Source organism: Mustelus asterias, unplaced genomic scaffold (assembly GCF_964213995.1).
Source record: "Mustelus asterias unplaced genomic scaffold, sMusAst1.hap1.1 HAP1_SCAFFOLD_129, whole genome shotgun sequence".
NCBI classification, from domain to species: Eukaryota; Metazoa; Chordata; class Chondrichthyes; order Carcharhiniformes; family Triakidae; genus Mustelus; species Mustelus asterias.
Window position 1 is genome coordinate 96,082 of NW_027590163.1, and position 9,866 is coordinate 105,947.

General features: G+C 43.6%; 3 non-coding genes across 3 annotated transcripts; all 3 read left to right on the plus strand.

The window, feature by feature from the left end:
• The first annotated feature begins 2,034 nt into the window (after positions 1 to 2,034).
• trnaq-uug (transfer RNA glutamine (anticodon UUG)) lies at positions 2,035 to 2,106 on the plus strand. The gene has a single exon. It is a non-coding gene; the product is annotated as a tRNA-Gln (tRNA).
• Positions 2,107 to 7,758: 5,652 nt separating this feature from the next.
• Positions 7,759 to 7,840, plus strand: trnal-aag (transfer RNA leucine (anticodon AAG)). The gene has a single exon. It is a non-coding gene; the product is annotated as a tRNA-Leu (tRNA).
• A 1,533-nt stretch (positions 7,841 to 9,373) lies between these two features.
• Positions 9,374 to 9,445, plus strand: trnae-uuc (transfer RNA glutamic acid (anticodon UUC)). The gene has a single exon. It is a non-coding gene; the product is annotated as a tRNA-Glu (tRNA).
• Positions 9,446 to 9,866: the final 421 nt, after the last annotated feature.

Sequence of the window (9,866 nt, forward strand, 5' to 3'; positions counted from 1 at the left end):
GGCTGATAATGGGGTGGATTTCATTGTTTCCACTGACACAAAGATCTTGCAGATCTGGATCCAAATCTCAGGCTCAGTGACAAGAAAACCTTTAACTGAATTAAACAGCAAACTTTCTGACCTCCAGTGAAGTGGTGGCAGCTTTCACTCAGAAACCAGTAACGGTGAGATTAACAGCGCGGGATGGAGAAGGACTCAGTTTGAGTGATGAGACTGCTGGTGGAATGGCGAGCTGAAGTTCAACCAGAAATGCGGCAAAGTTTAAAAACAATCGCGCTCAACGTGGGGCTGGAACCCACGGTCCATTAACGGTGATAAATTCATGTTGTTCAGCAGAATTACCACAACATAATTTAATCACAGGTTGATACTAACACTGCCCTTTGAACGCAGCGAGCTGCAGTAAAATTGAATGTAGTAGAAAGGCCGAAACGGTGGGACAGTTGTTCGAACTGATGCCTCACAGCCCCAGTGACTAAGGTTCAATTTCTCGGGTTACTGTATATGCGGAGTTTTCACGTTCTCCCCCTGTCTGCGTGGGTTTCCTCCTGGTGATCCGCTTTCCTTTTCAAAGATGTGTGGGTTAGGTTGATTGTCATGATGTGGAGATGCCGGCGTTGGACTGGGGTAAACACAGTCAGGAGTTTAACAACACCAGGTTAAAGTGCAACAGGTTTATTTGGTCGCAAAAGCCACAAGATTTCGGAGCCTTAAGCTCCTTCTTCAGGTGAGTGGGAATTCTGTTCACAAACAGGGCATAGAAAGATACAAACTCAATTTACAGAATAATGGTTGGAATGCGAATCCTTGCAGCTAATCAAGTCTTAAAGGTACAAACAATGTGAGTGGAGAGAGCATTAAGACAGGTTAAAGAGATGTCCAGATAGGACAGCCAGTGAAATTCTGCAAGTCCAGGCGAGCTGTGGGGATTACAGATAGTGTGACATGAACCCAATATCCCGGTTGAGGCCGTCCTCATGCGTGCGGAACTTGGCAATCAGTAAAGAGATTAAAAGGGAAGGTCTGTGATAGAGAGTATAACAGGATGGATGAACTGAAACAAGGAATGATGGACAAGGGCAACATTGGCTGGTTCTCATTATTTTTAAACTTTGCTGCTTTCCTGGGTGAACTCCAGCTCTCCATTCCTCCGGCAGCGTCACCAATCAAACTGAGTCTTTCTCTATCCCACTTTGTTAATCTCACAGTTACTGCTTTCTGAATGAAGACTGCTTGGAATCAGTCTAAGTCAAATAGATTACTGCTAAATTCAGTGAGAAGTTTCTTGTCATTCAGCAAGATATTTTTATCCAGAAATGAGTGATATTTTTGTCAGTGCAAACGGTTAAATCGACACATTACCACACAGATTTTACCTTATATCAACATCTCCAACGTCAGGCTATCACTATCTTTCACTATCAGTATTGGTTGTCGAACTGACCTGATGCCCATATGACATTTCCAACTCGGAAGCAAAAATACTAATCTCACTCCACTGTTTCTGGCAGAGCTACTTTCGAGCAGAAAGTATTGCAGGTTTCTTTATCAAAACATTTAAATCTTAATATATCGCAGCCAGTCTGCGACTCGGAAAGGGCTGAACCCGAACCACTAGGATCTCATCTTCCTGATTCTCCCAAATACTTATGACAGGATTGTGCACAGTGCCAATTATCGACATTCATACACTCCTCCCTGTCTGTTAAGACATTAAATTGTTCATATTTTCACACTGGCTTCCAGTGTGACGAAAGCAGAGCTGTGATATGCTGATGTTGTTCAGCATCTTTAACACAACAGGTTTATAAAAGTTCGATGCTAACATTGCTCTTTAAACGTGATGAGCTACAGTGAAATATAATGCAGCTGAAGGTAGCCTACTCATTTTTGCAGGAGGAATCAGCAAGGGCAATGTAAATATGAATTGCTGTGGATAATTGATGGAAATGTGCAATGGGACTGATATTTCGCCCTGCTGTTCAAATTGCCACAGGTACTGAACGACCATTTGTAGATTGCTTATGTGTGCTGGGTTCCGTGGTGTAATGGTGAGCACTCTGGACTTTGAATCCAGCGATCCGAGTTCAAATCTCGGCGGAGCCTTGCTTTAATTTGCAGATGATGGATATACTAAAGGGCGTTTAATTTTCTCACCAAGTCCGAATCGAGAGGACAATTTGTCAGCCAGTTCAGCTGCTGTTCCAATGCACATTGCTGAACCTCTGGCGCCAGATGCCTGCAACATCAGTGCTTTTCATCTTTTCGCTACTCTTTAACTCCTCTGTTGAAAGATAGAAGCAGTTGGTTTCACACAATAACAATTCGATTGGAGTCTGGCAATTATTGAGCAAAATGTGTGTGTGCGCGTGTGTGTGTGCGTGTGAGTGCGTGAGAGAAAGAGAGTCGGTGCGTGTGTGTGTTTTGGAGAAAAGACTGCTGTCGATTCCATGGTGTAATGGTTCGCATTCTGGCCTCTCGCCTCCGAATTCTGGTTTAAATTGGGACGCATGAGTGAATGAGTGACACATGTAGGTGGACCCCCTGCCCACTGTGGTGTCTCTGCTTCTCAGCCCTTTCTGTTCTTGAGCAATCGTTCTCTGGAGCTGATGCAATGACGCCAGGAAAGTCATTCGCTGCATCGTCTGCAATGTGATTGCGCTGGAAATTGCTGAAATTTCCACAGTGTTTAGTTTTCCACTTTCTGAGAAGTAAAAATGAAATGCGCTTCAGCAAACTCATCATCGTCTTTAGCAAATTCGAACAAACTTTCACCGAGTTCTGAACTCCGTTTACTGCATTCGGGGTCCAGAGTGCCCACCATCACACCACAGAAACAGAAACAGAGCCACCTGATGCAAATGGTTATTCAAAGCATGTGACCTTTTTCATTCAATGCGGCAGCAACAGCAAGTGGGTCAAATGCTTTGAGTGACCATTTGCAGCCGGCTGCTATGTTGTAGGTCCTCTGGTCTAATGGTGACTACTCTGAATCCAGTGAACCGAGTTTAAATTTAGGCGGACCCTTGCTCTTCTTTGCCATTGTTGAGGATTGATTTGTCGATGGATCTTTTATTTCAGTTCCTCATAAAGCAGGAATCGGGAGGACAATTTGTCAGCCAGTTCAACTTCCAGTACATTGCACAATGCTGAGCCTCTGGCGATAGATGCCGACATCAGCAATGTTTTTTTTCATCTTTCGCTACTCTTTAAATCATCTGCTGAAAGAAAGAAGCAGTTGGTGTCACACAACAGCAACCATTCGACTGGAGACTGGCAATTATTGTGTGTGTGTGTGTGTGTGTGTGTGTGTGTTTTGGGAGCAAGGTCTGGTGTCATAGGTCAGAGTGCTGTCTTTTCCTTGGTGTAACGCTGAGCAATCTGGACTCTCGCCGTCCGACTTCTTGTTTCAATTGGGACAGATGAGTGAGTGAATGGCACCCGGAGGTGGACCCCCTGCAAAAGATATTTTGAATTAGTAACATCTTTTGGAATGATTGATCCTCATTTTGTTTCATTTTATGTCAAATAGGGTGACACATTCTTGTATCTTATTTTTTAATACCTCAGCCCTTTAACGATTTAAACAGGGAACATTCAGTCCAAGAAAACTAATCCACATTGAACTAGAAAAAGAAACACTGAAGTTACTGAAAATCCCATTTCAAAACAGAAAATATTGGAAGAACTCAGCAGGTCAAACGTCGTCTTTGGAGAGGGAAACAAAGTGAATGTTTCGGGTCGCTGACGTTATATCCAAAATGGAAGAAGTTAGAGATTCAATGGTTTACAAGCAACTACAGAGTGAAGGAAAAAAAGAGGACAAGAACTCTTTTTATGACCTGGTGACAGGATGTAAGGTTGGAGTGACTGAATGGCAATGGGAATGATTATTGTTTCCACTGACACAATCTCCCAGATCTTGGTTCCAATCTCGCGCAAAATGAGAAGAAAGCTTCTAGCTGAATTAAGCACTAAACTCTTCGACTGCCAGGGAAGCAGAGATCGCTTTAACTCATGAAAGTAGTAACTGTGAAATTCATAGAGCGGCACGGTGGGACAGTGCTCAGCACTGCTGTCTTTCAGCGCCAGGGACCGGGGTTCGAATCTCGCCTTGGGTCACTATCTGTGTGTGGTCTGCACGTTCTCCCCGTGTCAGCGAGTGTTTCATCCCACAGTAGGAAAGATGTGCTGGTTAGGTGCATTGACCCGAAGAGGCGCTGGAGTCTGGCGACTAGGAGAATTTCACAGTAACTTCATTCATGCAAGCCTTCCTTGTGACTACTAAATAAACTTTAAAAGAAAACGGGATGGGAAAAGGTTCAGTTTGAGCGGCGACACTGCTGGAACTTAACCCAGTAAAAACAGAGCCCAACGTGGGACTCAAATGCACGACCCTGAGCTAGACGGACACATATCAGAACTGGCACTCCATATACTCAAATGCATGGAGACAAATATGGCTTTTCCATCTACTATCTCAGCTTATTCCAATTAGAAAGTTGGCGATTAATCAACCGACAGAATATTTGAGGTTAGAATGCATTCCTCTCAATGATCGACAACTTCATTCGCATCTTGCACTTCTGAGGTGCATCTCCTTCCAAACATTGCAAACTCCTCTTACATCTTTCGCCTTAATATTTTTGATCTAACTACTCAAACCAGGTGGGGAAACAGCATCTCAGTATGCCTGGAGTCAAACTATCGCCCCATTTTCAGACTTTTCGATCTGACCACCTCTCAGCCCAAAATCATCCCACTGAGTCTCTCCTCCCCGCACAACCGCCTCATCACAGGATCAAATCCAGTGAACGTTGGTGAAACATAGACAGCGAGAGAATAGAGGGTGCAAAGAGCAAAAGAGGGAACAGTGATCGATGCACAGACAAAAAGACTGAAAAGTGAAAGAGTCAGAGACAGGTCTCCAGCGACAAAAAGAGACAGACAGGGAAAGAAAGTGAAGCAATCACCCGCAACTCAATATACACAAAACAACTGTCGGAACCCACAAAACATGCGGTCCTCTGAATGGGTGAATAAGGATTAAATGAATGTCTGCAAGCATTGTCTCCTTTTGAAAATGTCTGGACCTCTGTGAGTGTGTTGTGCGAACAGAATTTGATTTGATTCATGGTCACATGTATTAACATACAGTGAAAAGTATTGTTTCTTGCGCGCTCTACAGACAAAACATACAATTCATGCACCAGGAAACGAGAGAGTGCAGAACGTAGTGTTACAGTCATAGCTAGGATGTAGATAAAGATCAACTTAATGCAAGGTAAGTCCATTCAAAAGTCTGACAGCAGCAGGGAAGAAGCTGTTCTTGAGTCAGTTGGTACGTGACCTCAGACTTTTTGTATCTTTTCCGGATGGAAGAAGGTGGAAGAGGGAATGTCCGGGGTGCGTGGGGTCCTTAATTACGCTGGCTGCTTTGCCGAGACAGCGGGAAGTGTAGACAGAGTCAATGGGAAGCCTTTCAGTGTGTTCTCAGGTTCTCAAATCATGCCCCATGTGAACCAATTCCGCCATGTCACGGGAAATAAACTAACAAAATCCACGACATGTCCATTACAAAGCAAGGGCTTGTCCAGGATTTAAACCAGGGACCTCTCGCAAGCCTGCGGATTTTAACACCCAAAGCGAGAATCTTACCCATCGACCAACAGGCCCGCGTCAAAAAAGCATGTCAACTAAATATATTTTCATTGCCATCTAACAGCGGATCAGAAATTTGCAATGAAATGTAATAATGTTGGAAAAACTCAAGAAGTCAGACAGCGTCTGTGCATAGGGAAAGAAAAGATAAACTTTCACCTCCATGACCTTTCGTTAACATTCGGAATGTTTAGAAATGTAGGAATTTTAAAAGAAGTGAAATCCAGCAGGGAGGAAACATAACAACATCTGATATGGTGGAAGCCAGGGGAAAATAAATGAGGGAAACAGAGAATGACAGAATGATTACACCACAGAATGAGACGATTACAAATTTACTTGCAGGACTCACATGCGTTGTGGGTGAAGGGGAACCAGAGGGCGTACTGTTCATATATTTCAACAAAACCGCAGTGATGAGGTTGGTGGGCTTGAAAATTGAACGCTATACATAGAAACATAGGAACATAGGAATTGGGAGCAGATGTCGGCAAATTCAGCTCTGTGATCCTGCTCTGCCATTCAATCAGATCATGGTTGACCTCTCCTTGATCTGAAATCCACCTCCCCACCTATTCTCCATATCCCTTTAATGTGTTTTTCTTCATCAGAAATATTTCTATCCCTTCTTGAAATCATTCAACGATTCAGATTCCAACGTGCTATGGAGCAGCGAGTTCCACCAATTCACCACCCTTTACGAGAAGTAGTTTCTCCTCACCTCAGTTTTAAATCCACGGGCTCTCAAACTATACACGTGAGCTCTTGTCCTTGATTGCCCCATGAGCAGGAACTTTTGGTCTACCTTTTCTTTATCAATCCATTTAGAATTTTATATACCTCTATCAGATTCCCTCCTCATCCTTCTAAACTTTAGCATTTTGTGGGACCATTTCATTTCACTATCAATTCCATGACCCAGCGAACTCAATCCGTGTTGTCATTGGCTGAAGGAGGCAATTATGTTCCACCCAAACAGGACATTTTGAAGAGGAAACGTGTCACAAGTGAAAAAGATCTGAGCGGAAAATAATGAGCAAAGGGACATGTGTGAAGTCAGTTTGAAAAACACAGTTCACCGGTTTCCATGGTAGTCCAGTGGCTTGTGTTCAGCACTCTCCCTGTGATGTCTGGTTTCAATTCCCGCTTTGGAAAAGAGGACTATTTGCTCTCAGCAAACCATTAATAATGATCTGATTTACTCTCTGATCGAAAACAGATCTATTAGAATCAGCCGAGTGAGGTTTGCAAGTTTATATCAGAGCTGGAAGTTTCACCTGTGCAACAGTTCAAGAACAAACACAGAAAGAGAAGGACAGTGATAGGGTGCATCGTACGAACGATTGAGAAGTTGTTGCAAGGTAAAATCTGTCTGGTAATTGGTCAGATTTTACCGTTTACATTGACACTGAATAATGAAACTTTTTCCCGCACTCTGCATTGAAAAGCACTTGGAAATATTTCTGTCCGGTTTCGAACCGTCGGAAGCGAAAGCGATAATTGCACTGGAGTGTTTGTTATATGTTGTCATTGGCTGAACAGATCACTGGCGTTGAAACAGAGGGCGCCATTTTGCAGGAGAAAGCTATTTGTGGCGAAAGTGGCGTGAAAATTAAAGTAACAAAAGCAGCGTGGATAAATTAAATTCTAAAACACGCTGCAAGCTGCTGGTCTGGTGGTTAGAGTTTGACTCTTTCCCTGCTGTTTAGATTACTGGTCTGGAATTGAAGATTTATTGCTCCCATCCAAACTCTGAAAACAAATGTGGGTTATTGCCTGGATGAAGATATAAAACATAATCTCGCCTCGTGTCCTTAAGTGCAGACCCTGAGCAAATTCAACAGGAGGTTCCCTTGTAATTTCTGGCTGGAAATTGGGAAGAGACGAGCTTAAGGACAGTTTAAATGATGCCGGCCCTTCACTGCAGCTCATTGTGTTTCTGACGTGAGATGATTTCTGTTTGTTGCGCAGTTCAGGTTTACCTGAATCAGTGAAGGAGCAGCTCATGCTTCCTGTTGGCCTTTCCAAGTTTCATTGCTTTTAATGAATTTCAGTAACAATATCATTAAATAACATGATCGCGATGTATTGCGATGTGGTAGCGTGGCCGAGCGGTCTAAGGCGCTGGATTAAGGCTCCAGTCTCTGCGGAGGCGTGGGTTCGAATCCCACCGCTGCCAAAATAGATTTGAGTTTTGGTCTAACGGCTCAGATTAAGTGCAGGAGTGCGTGCGGTGTCGTTTTCGTCATGAACAACGAGCAGGGACATTACCAACTTAAAACGTTGCTGGGGTAAAGCAGCGTGTGTTCAAGTGGCTCCTTTCGAGAGCACACACAGGCTGAATTTCTGATTGCGGAGTCAAACAACCTGATGAAGGAGCAGTGCTCCTGAAAGCTCGCAATTCCAAATAAGCTTGTTGGACTTTAACCTGGTGTTGTGAGAATTCTTACTGTACCCACTGAATTCCAACGCCGGCATCTTTGCATCATGATATAAATAACAGGATTACAGACAGTGAGACTTTATTCCCTGCCCAGGAATTAAAGTGATGGACTTGAACTTTCGAAGTGAAGTTCAAATCCTATCATGTACACGTCCCATCATTCCTCGTTCTCACCAGATATTTTCAGAATTAACCTGGCTCTTGTGATAACCACCGAACTACAGAAACACGGTGATGACCTCAGGGCAAGCAGATCCGGTTTACTGAAGAAACAACCACACTGGCTCCAGAAGCCCATCTTTTGCCCACAGCAATTGCTATGACATTGTCTCTGCTGGTTTCTCCTGTCAAAATGAGTAATGATACATCCTACTGCATTAACGTTTCGTAATAACATGTTCGAGAAAAAGTATTCATGACGTGTAAAACAAATCAACCGAACACCTGACATTTGCGGCATTTGATCACTTTCCCCCACAAATGCTGCTGCCTCGAATTCAATGCCTCAGAACACTCACCGACCCTTTTAACAGAGGTGATTCCTATCAGATCTGGTGCTGCAGGGAACGGAATTAATGGAGTAGGATTGGCTCACATGTCCCATGGAGTCTCCTCCACAATTTAAGGAGATCATGACGAATCCCAGGAATCAACATCAATTTCCAAACGTATCCTGATGGCCCTTCATTCCCTTAGATTCCAAAAATATCTCCCCTGAAACTTCAATATTCTAATTAACTGAGGATCGACAGACCTCTGGCGAAGGGTCATCCAGACTCGAAACGTTGGCTCTGTTCTCTCTCCATAGATGCTGCCAGACCTGCTGTGATGTTCCAGCATTGCCTGTTTTTGTTTCAGATTCCAGCAACCGCAGTATTTTGCTTTTCGCGCCACCATTTACATTCCCTTTGATTTTTTTCCCATCACAACTTTGTCAACTCTTACCCACGGCTCCCACCCTCACACAACATATCCCACACTTAAAGTATCAACCTTGTCCTCTTTTCCTGTCTTCAGCTTTGATGACTGACCATACAGATTTGAAATGTTGGCTCTATTCTCTCTCCGGAGAGGCCGTCATGCCTGTTGAGATTTTCGAGCATTTTAAGTTTGTCTTTTAAGTTCCAGAATCTGCAGTAATTTGCTGTTGGCTGAAGGAGTCATTCGTGTTCGATCGAAACATTAGGTTTTTTTTCCCCGACAAACCTTTCGCGAGTATTTGAAAAACGCTGCAATGTATCGGTCAGATTAAAATGCTTGCTTGAATCTTCCCTGGTGGTCTAGTGGTTAGGATTTGGCGCTTTCACCGCCGCGGCCCGGGTTCGATTCCCGGTCAGGGAATAGAGGCTTTATTGCTGCCGACCAACACATGAATGCGGAGGGGCTGAAATTACTTCCTGATCAATAACAGGAGTGATCATTGTGTCAGTTTGAACGACCTGAAGAAACAAAATAAACCCACTTGCACAATCCCGTCAATTGTCCCCGGCAACTTTTCATGACATTCCCCTTGCTGCTTCCTCCTGTCAAAATGAATAATAATACATTCGACCCCACTAAATTTCACTGTAGCTCACCACATTGACAGATCATTCGTAACCTCTGCGTCTTCTGTAGCTTCTTGTGGTAAATCTGCTGAACAACATCAGAGATTTGTATCTCATTGATCATCATTACTGTCTCCATTCCCTCATTCCAGGTCACTGTCGCTACAGACATAGTCACACAGTCATTCTACCTTCTGCAGCAAATGATATACTCT